The 14929-nt window shown below is 51.6% G+C and overlaps 1 long non-coding RNA gene across 1 annotated transcript; it reads left to right on the forward strand.

The window, feature by feature from the left end:
• Positions 1-44: 44 nt before the first annotated feature.
• On the forward strand, positions 45-6861 carry LOC129009470 (uncharacterized). Its single transcript, XR_008492780.2, has 2 exons — positions 45-652; positions 6010-6861. It is a non-coding gene; the product is annotated as an uncharacterized LOC129009470 (long non-coding RNA).
• Positions 6862-14929: the final 8068 nt, after the last annotated feature.

Consider the following 14929-nt stretch of genomic DNA (forward strand, 5'->3'; position numbering starts at 1 on the left):
TGCTTTGCATTATTAGCTCATCCCGGGCGGCCTGGTCATTGGCCAGCACCTGGCCACGTGGTCCCTCGTACCAATCGATCGAATTTCTAGTCGCAATTCTCTGTCTGTCCCTCGGCTCTGGGGAGAAAGGGGGGGCTGTGGCGTGGGGGCTGAGGAGGGGCTAAGGCGGGAGGGGCGCCTCATCCCTTCACCCTCCCTTTTCGCCATGTGGGGGCCCTGAGCGCCGCCCCAGAAGAGGTCGAGGGAATGTTGTGGGCTGGGGCACACCGGCACGGCAGAAACTGGAGAAAGCGAGAGACGTCGCCAGGGACCCAGGGACCTCTCCCTCCAGTTCCCCGGGCCCGCCCGGCCCTGCTTGCCACTCACGCTATAGCGCCCACTCTGTCCCGGGTCGTCCCGCGCCAGCAGTGTAGCCCCCAGCCTGGGCGCCTGCATGCTGTCCCTCCGGATCGCTGCTCGGGTCGCCAGTTTGGCGACCGTGCCCCCGAGTCCTGCTTCCCCGGGGCCTGCTCTGAATCAGCCGCCTGCGCCTTCAAGGGTACCCGGCCCGCCTGCCCTCCCCAAGGGCCGAGTTTGCGCTCCTCCCGGAATCGTTTGAAAGAAGGACAAACTTTTGAGAGGATGGAAATCTAGAGGAGCCGGTCCGGAGCAGGTAAGCTGGGCCCGGGACCAGTGTGATTCAGCCCGAGAACAATCTGTCTCTCCTCGTCCCGGTCTCTCCCTCCCCTTACCCCTGTTTCCCCTGCAGGCTGACATTAATTTGCCTTCCCCCGGAGAAATTTGGGCTGGGGCTGGGCTTCTGTCAGATGCATGGGGTCAGAGCAGCTTTCCTCCCCGAGTTTAGGGACTAAGGTGGTAGCTGGCAGGGGAGGGGGAGGGTTGCTTCCGCAACTGGGGATTGAGGGGAGGATTAGGGGCCGAGAAACCCAGAGTCTGAGGGAGACGACTTCTTTCCTCAAACGCAACTTGGGGGAACTTCGGAAAAGTTTTTTGAGGGGAGATGGAGAAGGGAGCGGAGTTGGGGTTTCGAGGGCTAAAGTGGGAGAGAGGGTGCTCCGCTTCCCGTACTGAAGGAAGGATGTGTGTGCTTATTCCCCAGTCGGGACTGATTACCAGCCTAGAAAAACCCAGCCGCGTCCCAAACCCGCTCACCCCAGCAGGCCCTTAGAGACGCTTGGAGATCCCCAGACACGCCCCGCGGAAAGGGAAGGAAATGCCAGAGTTTCCGACTCTGCCGGGACGGGGCGGGGGATCCGCCCAGAGCGGTCCCCTGCTGTCCTGGGACCTTACGTTGATTCTAAGTTAGGAGTGATCTGAGAGAAGGAACAACTCCCAAAAATCTTTTTTTTTTTTTTTTTTTTCTGAATCCAGTTTGAGTCAGAGACCCATTTCCCTGAGATGGAGCCAAGCGAGTGCCCCCTCCCGCCTCCAGCACAATCTCCCGCTCCTCTCCAGTTCCCAAAAGAGGTCAAGGAAAAGGCCCCTACTCTCCTCCCAGGGCTGAGATTTCCTCCCCCACCCAAGAGATGCCCCAGGAGGAAGGAATGGGGAGGCTTTTCAAAGGGCAGTCAAGAGCAGAGGGTGGGTTCAGAGGTCACAGCTGAACCTGGGGCCCAGGACAAGGGGGAAGGGCGGGCCCAGGCCGGTGTAGAAGCTGCGGGGTGGCCTGGGGAAGTGGACAAGGGCAGAGGCCGCTGCAGGTGTTGGGGGGTACCCTGGAGCCCGGGGTGTTCCTGGGCGGGGAGGTCCAGCCAGGCGGCAAGGGTCTGCACTATGCCTTTAGTTTTTAGGTTGGGCCCCTCCTGGGGAGCCCCCGGCTGGAGGAGCCAGGAAAGTGGCAGAGGACACATTCGGACTCCTTGGAAAGGGCCAGGAAGCGATGTGAATCCCAGGAGAGAAAATTCCTACGTGGAACACGTGGTGTTCTGGCCCTTCCTGGGTAGACACCTCCAGAGGCCACTTGGCCCTGCTGGGTCAGAAGCCACAAATCTGCCCAGGACTTTGTTTTCGCTATTCCTGAAGTTTTTCTGCTGTGGCCCAGCAGCTGCCCTGGCACCTGCTCAGCATCTGCTCATTGGCAAGCCCCGGACGGAGTTGGACTGGCCTAGCTGAGAGGTTTAGGAGGGCTTCCACTGGCACTGCCAACAGGGAGTTTGGCTTGGTCCCCCAGAAAAAGGGCCTTTGAGAGAGACGTGTCCAGGGGCAGACACAAAATCCACTGATACTCAAAACGAATGTAAACCCTTTTCTTTCCTCACATCTTGTGGCCCTTCACACCTCTGCAGTCCAGAGGATTTGGATGGAAGGCCTTATCCATCCCCAGTCCCAAAGCAAACGTGGGAGCCGGCTTGGGCGTCTTCTTGCAGGCTGCTGGGGCTTTGTGTGCTCTGAGAGAAGATGTCTGGTCCTCTGCCTACCCCACTCCCCCTTTGATGAATGTGGTCCTTTTTGCTCCTGCCTCTCCAATACTACCCCTCGCCCCACCCCCCACCCCCAACCCAATCCCACAGATCTGTGGGACTATCTCTCTTTTTCTCTTTCCTTGCTCCTCTTCCCCTTTCTTCTTAGGATTGATGGAGTGACGGCAGTTTGGCAAGGCTTCCCTAAGCCTGTGATAGGGAGCTGTGGACCCAGCCCTGACTTCTCAAGTAGGGGGAAACAGCTCTATTCCCGGGCCCTTGAGATTGAGTCTCAAGTTGAGAGGAGTTGAGAAAGAAATGCATGAAGGATGGCTGGGCTTACGCAGGACAAAAACCTCTACTGGGGAGGGGCCAGTTTTATGCCTTGTGCCTACTGCCGAGAGGGAATTTAGAAACAAAGGAAGATTAGAAGAAGGCCTAGGGAAACAGCATAAAGGACTGGAAAAATTCAAAACAGCAAAGAGAAAAGACTGGGAGAGAGGAAAAGATATGAAAAGGCCCTAATGCCGGAGACAGAAAGGTATTCTGGAAGGGTGGCTGGGATAGAGATAACATGAAAGGAATATTGATAAAAAGCAGAAGGAAGAAGCAGGACTAGGTTTGTTTGGGTTTTTAAGATTAGAGATAGTCTGGGGCCTGTTAAAATAGAAAAAAGAAGAAAAAAGATTAGAGATAAAGACAGAAAGGAAGAGAAAAGAAAAAATAGGGAGAGAAACAGAAAGCAAATGAAAGGAGAGAGCTAGAGAGTAAAAGAAAAAGGAAGGGAAAGAAAGAGAGGTAAAAGTGAGAAAAAAGAAATGGAAGGGAGACGAAGATAGGTAGAAAAGGAGGAAAGACAGGGACCAGGGAAAGAAGCAAGGACAGGGGAAGGAATGGAAGAAAAAGAGAAAGTGAAGGTAGGGCAGAAATGAAGCAAAAGAAGGAAGGAAAAATGAGAAATGAAGATACAGTGAGATAAAGAAGGAATAAGTGGAGTGAGGGGAAGCGGGGTAGAGAGAGAGAGAAAGAGAAACACGAACTCAACTAGGGTTAACAGTTAACAGAAAGGGGATCCCGGTTCCTGAGGAGCATAGGGAGGAAAGAGGAGATGGAGGGTGAGCAGAAAGGCCAGTTGGGGCCCCTCCCCACTTCACCTTGGGCTGCGGAGGCCCTGACCGCCACCACTCCGTTGTCTCTAGGGCCCAGCCCTGGGTGATGGCCGCCTGTGAACCGTGGGAGGTAGAGGCAGGGGCTGGCTGCCTGCATATGGGCTTCTCGAAGCAGCTGAGCGAGCTGGAATTCTTCCTGCAGCCCTACCTGCCCCCGACACAGCATGCCAAGCTGGATGCATGGCGTTGCAGCTGTGTGACATGCAGGTCCAGATCTGGTTCCAAAAGCCGCGCATGAAGTACAAGAGGCCAGTGAGGCAGGAACTGGTCGTGGATTCCCACCCTGGCGGCCCCTATCCCGGGCTCAATCCTCTCACCCGCAGCCCCAAGCGCCTCCATTCTCACCCTACTGGCAGAGGCTGTCTGAAGACTGGGCAGCTTTGTTCCGGGCTCAGAGGTGCTCTGGTTCTGTGACCTTGGGCCTGTTTGATCATTTGTTGTTGTTTGTTGGTTGTTGGTTTTTTTGGTTTGTTTGTTTGTTTTTAGATGGAGTCTCACCCTGTCACCCAGGCTGGAATGCAGTGGCACGATCTCAGCTCACTGCAGCCTTTACCTCGCCGGTTCAAGCCATTCTCGTGCCTCAGCCTCCTGAGTAGCTGGGATTACAGGCATGTGCCACCACGCCCAGCTAATTTTTGTATTTTAAGTAGAGACGGGGTTTCACCATATTGGCCAGGCTGGTCTCAAACTCCTGACCTCAAGTGATCCGCCCACCTCAGCCTCCCAAAGTGCTGGGATTACAGGCTTAAGCCACTGTGCCCGGCAATCATTTGTTAAATGAGCCCTTTGCACTGGAGGGTTTTTCTGTAGTTTTGGTTAGCCTGCCTGAGTATGTGCAAATGAGACAGGGATGAAGATAAGACCTAGTCCACTTTGCAAGGGTGGGAGGGGGGTGTGAGGGTGTGGGGGTTGGGAGGATGGGGGGCTGGGAGTGAGATCTTCATTTTCTTCCACTGGTGAGAAGAAAAATTTTCCTCCTTTGCTATCCTTATCTCCAACCCTGCCCCAGAAAACCACCTTTCAGGTCAAGGAGTTTCTCCATGCCAGGAGGGGTTGGATTCATCTGCAAAGAGCTTTGGGAGGAGGTTTGCAAATCCTGGAAAAGCCAGAGAAAGGATTTCATACATGAAAGGGAAGACATTCCCTACCCGGGCAAGTGGACCTTAGGTCTGCAGTGGATTTCACTGAATTCACACACACAAAGAGATTAATTGGTAAGCTGACTTTAGATTTAGCTATAGAGAGGATCAACTTGAGGTTGCTAGGTTATCTTTAGCCTGTTGGGCCTGCACTCCCCATGCCCTGCTCATGTGCTCTGGTTGATTCACAAGGTATCTTCTTAGAGCCAATTCCGTTGTCTCCCAAAAGTGGGATGGGGCAGGTCACTGAGGTCAGCCAGTTCCTCCAAGGGCAGTGTATGCCTTGAGGATGGGCTGGGGCACCCCCAAACCACTGGCTGGAAAGGCATGTTCACAGTAAACCTTGCAGTGCTCTCTCAGGGAGGCCTCTGACCAGCACTGCCTAGCATTGCTCTTTAAGCTTTTCCTCCCCTCTTTTCTCTAGCTTCTCCCTTCCTTTATTTCTCTTTCTCTCTCTCTTCCTTCCAACCTTTCTGATTTCTCTGTCTCCCTTTTCATCCAGTCCAAGTTGGGGATCTTGTACTATCTTTGTACTCCGGATGGCTCTGCTCTGAGCCCTTTAGGCTGGTTAACATGTAGCCTGCCCTCAAGAGTTCATTATGTGGATGCAAATAGGATTAGAAGATGGGGAGGGAGCAGCTGGGATTACAGGGTGGCTCACACCTGTAATCCCAGCACTTTGGGAGGCCAGGGTGGAAGGAATGCTTGAGCCCAGGAGTTCAAGGCCAGCCTGGGCAACATGGCAAAACCATCTCTACAAAAAATACAAAAATTACCCAGGCATGGTGGTGTGCACCTGTAGTCCCAGCTACTTGGGAGGCTGAGGTGGGAGGATGGCTTGAGCACAGGAGACGTAGGTTGTAGTGAGCTGAGATCATGCCACTGCACTCCAGTCTGGGTGACAGAGCAAAACCCTGTCTCAAAAAAGAAAAAAAAAAAAAGATGAGGGGAGAAATGGGGAGTAAGCTTTGCTAACCAGATGTGGGATGAATCAATTAGTTTTATGTATTAATCATGATTATGACTTTCACATCCCTTTGGCTCACCCCTAGACAATTCTCCCCACTCCCAGCCATCTGCAAACCACAGTCAGCCTCTCCCTGCTCCCAAAAATGGAATTGTTGATGCCCTCAAGGCTGTTACTCTCCCAGGGTGAGTGAGAGTGAGGTCAATGGTGCCAGGTCGGAGCCTTAAACTCTTAAATAAGCAAAGCGTATTTCCCTATTCCTGATGCAGTTAGAGGTCATCTATCCCTTGGATTGGAGAGGCTGGTGATTCTGGCTCTTGGCTATCTTTCCACAGAACACCCCTGATTAGCCAGGCCCACCGCCATCCACATCTGCGTGGCAAAGAAGGAAGGCAGCTTGTTCCAGACCTTGGTGAGCGGCTGCAGACTGCCTGCCTAGAACAGCCTCCTTACTCCAGCCTGGCAGGGAAGGAAGAAACCTGACTTGCTTCGCAGGATCTGGAATCTCAGCCGGCAGAGCTGAGAGCTGCAGTTGCATCCTGGAGCCTGATGCTAGAAGCAGCTTCTGTCTTTGGGTTCTTGCTGCCTCGTCCTCTGCTCTGTTCAGTTTGCTGTTGTGTTTTTCTCCCTCATGTTGGGGTGGTGAGATACAGGGAAATAAAATGTTTTCTCCCAGGCCCCTAATCCTTCCCCATGCCTCCATCAGCCTCAAAGCTGCTGACAGTCATAAACTGCACCTTCCAGCCCTGCCCCATAAGCTACTCAAAGCAAATTCAAATTCTCTTCTGGCCAGGAGGAAAGGCAGATGCTCCCTCCTTCCTCAAGCCTCCCTGGCTCATTGATCCATTTTGAGGGCATTTGGGGGTCAAAATTGAGACCAGATTGCTTCAGTTTGTATAAAATTAGCATTTCTTATCACACCAAGGCCACACCTGTTCTCTGGCCTCACAAACCAGTGAGGATGTAAAGGTTTGTTGAGGTGGAGGAACAGAAACGAAATGAGCAATCTGCTCCATTTAGAAGTCAGTCGCTTCAGCTGTTCATTCCACTAATATTTATCTAGTACCTACTCTGTGCCAAGCATTGTCTCTACCTCAGTTTGCCACAAATATGAAAAAAAAATTCTTGCAACTGTGAGGCTTCAATGTGTTGTGGACCAATATACAAATAAACCAATGGAAAAGAAACTGTGGTTCGGAGTCAGCTGATTTTCATTGCAGCTTTCCATGTGCTGGGTCTCAGAGCCCCTGACTTCCCAGCTCCAGCTACCCAGCCCCAGCTGGTTGACAAGCAGGACTTCCCTGGGGCCCATTTGTTTTTCCCACTGGAAAAATGTTAGAATGGGAGCAAGAGGCCTGTGCTGGGATCAGCCGCCATGAAAGTCCCAAAACAAAGGGTTTGGGATGGGCGGCGGTGGGGCCCTCCAAAACATTGCTCCGTCAGAGGTGAGGGAGGGTAGGGGTGATGTGATACGTTTCTCCAGGTTGCAGAGCAGGTCTGTGAGTTTGCCTTGGTGTAATCACATGCCTGAAGGTGATAACAAGGGTGTGCATGTGTGAGCGAGCTGAAGGGGGGCAGATAAGTGTGCCTGTGCCAGGCTTGTGTACACCAGGCCCAGACGCCTGCATAGGTGCCAGTGTGTGTGTGAGGAGGGGGACAGAGGTACCTGCAAATCTGAACATGTCTCTCCATACATGACCCTCAGTGTATGTGAGAGTGTGTTTACCCGCTGAATTATGATAAAATTACACCGACCCTTACAGAAAATCCATAACAGCCTCGGCCTTTCTCCCCCCGAACTCTCGACCTCTGGGGTGCCTGAGGAAAGAGTTGACCTGGTCACTGCCTCCCCCTAGTCAATGAGTCCCCCTCCATTAGCATAAAACATGAATCTGCTGGCAGCTTGACAAATTATAACTAGCAGCCAGAGTTTTGCCAACTGGCTGGCTTGGGTGCTGTCTATTTATCATTGAAAATGGTAAATCATAAGAATCCAGATGACTTAATTATTCAAATCCACCCAGGACCCAGAGAAGCTGCAGGCCCGTCAGTCTCAGCCCTGGGCTCACAGAGAAGAGTGGGGGAAATGCTGTGAGCTCGTGAGCTGGAAGAAGCAGGTTCCATTGCCGCCTCTCCCCTACCCAGAGAGCAGGATTTTTCTCTGCAGCCCCTTCCCCTCCCTGCCATCCTGCCCACCTTTCCAGCCAGAAGCCTGGCCAATTGTTTTGGTTGCTGGCCTCCCAAGGCTCTCCCTTGCCCGCCTCCTGCTGCCTACCACCCGCTCCTCAAGCTCAGCTGGTGTTTCCCGGCCTCTCTTTGTGTGGATGTTAGCTTTTTCTCTCTGTTTCAGTGCCCTCATTTTTATTTCTTCTCTTTCTCCTATTCCTTTCACCATTTCTCTTCATCTCTCCTCTGCCCACAGATAGACACTGAGCCCCACACATGGCCTCTCTGGTGGAGTTTTGCCTGCTCCCCTGGCCCCTTTGTCCTCACTGTCCCAGAGGTGCCAGCTCAGGATCCCCACGCATACACACCCCACCCTTAAGCCAGCGCTCCGAGTGCTAGAAGGCCTGAATTCACGTCTCTCTGCTGTGGGGCCATATGGAAACACACGTCAGTGGATAATACTGGGCCTGCCCCCACACCCCATACACACAACCTTTCTGTCCCTTTCTTCCGTGGATTTCTAACTACCATTATGCACAACTTGGGAGGTAATGGCCAGGCTGTCAGAGATGTGCCCCCACCACTGAGGCAGGGCTTCATCTCAAGAAGGCCCATCCCTCACTCCCAGCATGGAACCACCTCAAGCCCCAGCAGAGGGATTGCTCAACATGAGCTTTCCCAAAAGGAGAAGAAACCCTGTTTACAGAACAAGTCTGAGATCCAGAGGTCTGCACGCTGAGCTTCTGGGGGGCCCTTTGGTGTTTGGGTCCTTTTATCTTTGTGTCCCTCACAGTCCAGTATAAATACGTCCTACTTTTTCTTGCAGTCCTGGACCCCATGAGAAACTTATGCCCTTCTAGACCCACAGTGGCAGGTGGGAGGCACATATTCACCAATGCTGATATTGCTTTGACCCCAGACGGGAATGTGAGGAGCAAGGAGGTCGCCAGAGCCCCTCTGCTTGAATGGCATCCCGGTCTATTCTTTTGGAGGGCTTGCTTTACCTGCAAGGGCCCTGGAGGCTCCTCAGAGCCACTTCTGTGTCTGCAGATGCTTGTCAACTTGGTTCTGGGATTCAGTTTGGCTTTGTCGGGGTGTGCGTGTGTGTGAGCACGTGCACACCTTTCGTGGATAACCTCGAGTCTTGGCATACTGACGGGTCGTGCCTGGTGGCGTGCATGCCTGCACAGGTGCGCCAGTGCCCCTGATGTGTATGTGGGTGGGTGTGTATGTGTGCATGAACACACACTTCCAGAAAGAGCCCTTGTGCTGAAACAACGAGTGACAATGTCCCCACCAACAGGACACCTGGGGAAACAGCCCTCTCCATTCCATTTTAAGGCCTCTGAGCAATGTTGTTGTCAGTGAAATATTGGACTTGGTATATAATAAAACTTTAAAGAAGGAGCTACCTGTTTCTGCTACTGAAAGTAAGTTCTTCCTAGAGTCTAGCCTTCTGTTCGTCTTTCAGGGTGGAATATGAGCATAGTCAGAAATCTTGAGAGGGGGCTCCCTACTCCTCCAAGAGAACATATGTGACGTATAGGGAGCCCTTCCACAGCCAGGCTCATCCCCACAGCTTAAACACTGCATCCCCTCGCTCTTCCCTTCTTCCCCACCTTTCCAAGCCAGGGTGATATTTGACAAGGGCAGTGGCGAGGGGTGAAACTTGGGGCAGGTGGCTGGGGGAAGGATAAAGATTCAAAAGCAGGCCAAGCTGCTGGAAGGCAGGAGATCAATAAGGGGAGACAGATTGGAGACAGGTTTGTCTCACTACTTCCCCACCCCTTGCTGGCTCAGCGCCCCCCCGCCCCCCCACCCCAGCTCCTGAAAGCAGGTGGAGGACAGAGCCAAGCACTGGCCTCTCCCTGCCCTTCTAACTCAAACAGGTTCCTAATCCCTGGGTAGAGGGTAAACAGCCTCTAAGCACGGCAAGGATTAACCACAGAAATGCCGCTAATGTATTTCGGGGCACTGCTCCCTGCCCCTACCCCCACTCTGTGTTACTAATTAGCCCAGCAGCAGGGAGAAGCTTGGGAGGAGCAGCTCAGAATGCCTTTGTGCAGGCTCTGAAAGCCCAGGTCTGGGCTCTGGACAGTGTCTCTGGTGCTAGACAAGCTGGGGTGGCAGAGGATTCCCGCCCCCTCCCCACCACTCCTAAATCAGCTCAAAGGCAGACAGGGTTTTTTTTCTCTGTGCCCTTCCTGAATCCCCCTGTCTCTCCTTTCCTGTTCACAGCTGGGAGGCAGGTGGGCGACAAGAGGGAGAGTGGAACCGGCTCTGGAAATCAAACGATGCAATAAAAAATTAATTGTCTAATTAAAACCATGAGGAAGCCCCTTGCCAGAGTTTGACTCTGAGTCGTCAGGGCTATAAAGGGTGGGAAAATGAGTCTCAGCTCCTAATAAATTCCTGATTTGCAGCTTGGTCTATCAGCAAAGGAGCACTGAGCGTTCCACTGGCTAGGCCTCCTGGAGGTCATTCCACCCTCTCTCTGCCCCAACCCAGCCATCACACCCAAAATCCCACACAAGCCCAGAGTCAGGGTTTCCCCAAAAGGAGAGAAAGGGGGGACCCTCAGTCTCCCTGATCTGATGCTTACCGATTTCTTCCTGGTCTTTCCTCAGGAAAGGAAAGTTCTGGAAACTTCCTCAACCAAAGAGTTCTTCATTTACGTTAACTAATAACTGTATGAACAAGTTTGCTATGTAGGTTCATTTTGACCTCACCTCTTCCACTTTTGTGAAAAGCATAATTTATGAACTGATTTATGATTCCCTCTCTTAGATCTTAGTGCTGATTTTTGCAGGTGAATGACAGAGAACCAAGCTAAGAAATTAATCTCCCCTCTAAAAGAGGGCTGTGCACCCTGCCCAGTTGACCAAATCCTCCGGAAGAATGAACACAGAGCCAGTCCAGAAAGGAGTGCAGAGCTAGGCAACTCTCACGGGCAGATGGATGCCCAAACCTTCTCCCCTGAATCACTGAACCATTTCTTCACTTTGGTCTGCCTGTGTAGACACAGCCTCCATGCCTCTATTCCCTCCCTTTCTTGGCAAAAACAAATGCGTTATACATCATCAGAGGTATTAATTCATAATAGCAGCGGGAGGAGGTAGTTAGCATACTGCCTTCAACATCATATTACATTATTTTATTATACAGAATGCAATATGAACTCTATATCTGTGATTAGCTTCTTTAAACAAACATGGCAGAACAAACAAGGGTTGCCCTTCAAAACAGTCACCTGCAGGGAACATACACTCATTCCTTATGTGCCTCTATTGATTAAAACATACCTGTCTCCTTTCAAAACTGACTTCAGAGCCAGTTACAAAGAATTCAAGGCAACCATTATTAACTGATTTTTTTTGTGGTGGGGCGGGGGGGGGCGGGCAGCGGCTGACTGATTCCAAAAAAGCAAAGCATAAAGATTTACCACCAATAAGGACGATAAAAAAACTGAGTCACACACCCTGAAGACAATTCCAAAAGAAGGCTGCAAAAAATTGTGTCACTGCAACCTTGTTGAAATAAGGGGGTCTCCCCACAAGGTGGCTACTCCCAGGCAGCGGTGCCCATCAGAACCAGTTCTCCACAGCCACATCTGGAGCACATTACTCATCATTCCTGAAGATCCTTCTTTCGTTCATCTGGTTGTTATTTTTCATCCTAAACAATGGACTAAGCTTTCCCTAAGAAGGAGAAAAAAGAAGAAAACAAATTCCTGACTCCTACCTAGGTCAGGTTCCCATTTCTGATTTCAGCGAGTTCCCATGTGCAAGTGTAGTCATCGTGGCTAGGCCATTCTGCCTCTAAGATCCGCAAACCTAGAGACTGGAGTGTAGACTCTGCTGCTGTTTCACCTCGTTGTTGTTATCGTTGTTTGTTTGCTCGTTCGTTTGGGGGAGTTTTATTTGAGGCAGGGTCTTGCTCTGCCACCCAGGCTGGAATGCACTGGCACGATCATGGCTCACTTCAGCCTTGACCTCCTGGGCTCAAGTAATCCTCCACCTCAGCCTCCCAAGCAGCTGGGACTACAGGCACACACCACCATGCCTGGCTAATTTATTTTTTATTTTTTGTAGAGATGGGGTCTCCCTATGTTGTCCAGGCTGGTCTCAAACTCCTGGCCTCAAGCAATCCTCCCACCTCAGCCTCCCAAAGTACTGGGATTACAGGCATGAGCCACTGCCTCACCTCGTATTAATTGCCCACCTATTAAATGCCAGGCCCCACTAGGTGCTTACATATGGGTTATCCTTTCCAATCCAGGGATTTTAAGACTGTTTTCCTTCCCTGATGATGGACTTTTGTCATTTCTAATCTAGCCCAAGACCACGCACTGCTCCATGGTCCTGTTGCTCCGGGAGACAGCTCCCATTCCTGGTACCACTTTCATGAAGACTTAACTGCGGAAATCATTTTGTCCATCTCTCTCTGTCTCTGGGCAAAGTCTTACTTGAATATTGCTAGTTCTCATGTTGACCAGCTTGGGCTTCTAAACAGAACTCTGACCCAAAAAGGGCATCATGGTGACCCATAGTTGCACAGCTCCTCAGGGGAGAGGGGGGCATCTTACACATTGAATTCTATGTGAATGGCACCACCTAGAGTTGTGCTCCAGGAATTCAGTGAATGGCGCTCTCTGGAGTTCAGCAATGCTGCCACACCCTACCACCCAGAGATGCCTGGTGATCAAGTCAGCCTTAGGCAGCATTCAAGGATGAAAAACCTAGGTTTTGAAAACTAAGGTGTCAATATCTCAGCCCCCCAAAAAAGGGAGTGGAGATCCTCTCCACCTCATTGACTGCTGAGAGAGCCCTGCTTAGCACACAGCTCACCAATCTTCTCTCCATCAACTTCAAAGTCCCCTCCAGCCTCAGGGAGGCCCCCAAGGGTATGAAGCAAAGCTGGTTTGATCTGAGCTTGGTGTTGGGTGGTGTCACCCCAGCACAGTTCAGGCTAGGCCTAGAAATCACAGTGAGACCAAAGACCCCATCTTGGGAAGGGATGGGAGTGGGGACTGGAGGGGTGGGTACAATCTTCAGAACACAGTATATTGTTTACAATCGCCCAGGTCCCTCCTAGACACAAGGCCTGCCAGGCTCACACTTGGGTCTTCCCTAGCAGGCAAAGCTGTTTTGCCTGCTCACCCTCTGTCAAGTTTAACCCACATGCACATCCTCCTTCATCCTCTGCCTAGCCATTCCTTCCCCTTCTCTCAGCTCCTTTCTTATTTTCCTCTCCCAGAGACTCTGAATAAAACCCTCTGACCGCTGTAATCTCCACAACATTCCCCTTGAGCACTGATTCTCTCAGCTGACAGAGCCCTTCAGGCCCTGTGTCACCAGGACAGGAGCTTCTAATGTGTCCTATTCACCCCCTTATGTCAGAACACCCCTGACTCAACAGCTCATGGAAGCTCAGCCCTCAGAGCCCCAGACAAAGCTACCGCATGGAAGACTGAGGCACCAGCACTCACAGAGAAAGTCAGCTGGTCCACAGCCAACCTGTCTTGACTGAAGTCTTCCTTCATGCTAGGCACTGTGGGCCATAGAAACAGTACGGGTAGTCTGGCCCCAAAGAGCATTTGGTCTCATGTGACAAAAAAGAGACACATCCATCCCAGATTTAAAAATCAGAATAGGGGCCATACCTGGTGGCTCATACCTGCAATCCCAGTACTTTGGGTGGCCAAAGTAGGAGGCTCTCTTGAGGCCAGAAGTTTGAGACTAACCTTGGCAACACAGCGAGACCCTGTTTCTACAAAAGAAATTTTAAAAATTAGTGGGGTGTGGTAGCTCATGCATGTAATCCCAGCACTTTGGGAGGCTGAGGTGGGTAGATCACTTGAGGTCAGGAGTTTGAGACTGGCCTGACCAAAATGGCAAAACCTCATCTCTACTAAAAATATAAAAATTAGCCAGGCATGGTGGTGGGGCACCTGTAATCCTAGTCCCAGCTACTCGGGAGGCTGAGGCAGGAGAATCGCTTGAACCCGGGAGGCAGAGGTTGCAGTGAGCCGAGACCATGCCACTGCACCCCAGCCTGGGTGACAGAGCAAGAGTCAGTCTCTAATAAATAAATATCTGACCATGAAGGTGAGCCTTATGGACAATAAGTTTCAAAAAGAAAAAAAAAATTAGCTGAGTGTGATGGTGAGTGCCTGTAGTCCTAGCTACGGGAGGCTGAGGCAGGAGGATCACTTGAGCCCACTAGAGGCTGCAGTGAGCTGTGATTGTACCACTGCACTCCAGCCTGGGCAACAGAGCAAGACCCTGTCTCTAATAAATAAATATCTGACCATGAAGGTGAGCCTTATGGACAATAAGTTTCAGGGGCAGAAGAAAGTGCTGTCACTGAGGGTCCTCCCAGGAGACTCCCAGAGGCGGTCAGATAGGAGCTATCCTTGCAGTTTTAGAAAGGCTGAGAGCCCATCAGAGGCCTCCAGGCTGCTAAAGAACCATCCTGCGGGTTGTCCTTTGTTTCCCCCATAACATTGGTCACGGGGGAATGGGCTCCAGCAGTAGTAGGGTAGCATCACCGAGCACCTGCTCTCTGCCAGGCACTGTGCTGGGCACTAGGAACACAGAGAAGAGCAAGGAGGTCCATGTCATCAAGGCACCGACAGTCTGGATGGGGAAAGAAACCACGGATCTTTACAAAGCAAGGTGAAAAGAACCAAGACTATAGGTACACCTAGGGCACCAGGGGAGCACCATGCACACACCTAAACCTCCCTGGGAATGGAAAGGAAAGGGTCATGGAAGTCTCCCTGAAGGGGAAGACTATGGAAACTATAAGCAAAATTATATGCAAATGGTGCCCCTTTTCTCTCCCCACACTCCTCCCAACTGAAGGTGACCTTCCACCCCAACAATAAATCCTTAGCTTCTTAAACTAAGGTTACAGTGAGGTGTCAACACCCCAACCGACTCTCACTCATCCTCAAATGATCCAAACCTGAACTGGGATTCCAGCCAGATACGGGGTGCCTCCCTAACCCATGTGCCCCACAGTCAATCCCACCCTGCCAGCATCATGACCAGACACTCTCTGATTCCTGAGACAGGAAAGAGCCTG

This window comes from Pongo pygmaeus, chromosome 10, assembly GCF_028885625.2.
Source record: "Pongo pygmaeus isolate AG05252 chromosome 10, NHGRI_mPonPyg2-v2.0_pri, whole genome shotgun sequence".
NCBI classification, from domain to species: Eukaryota; Metazoa; Chordata; class Mammalia; order Primates; family Hominidae; genus Pongo; species Pongo pygmaeus.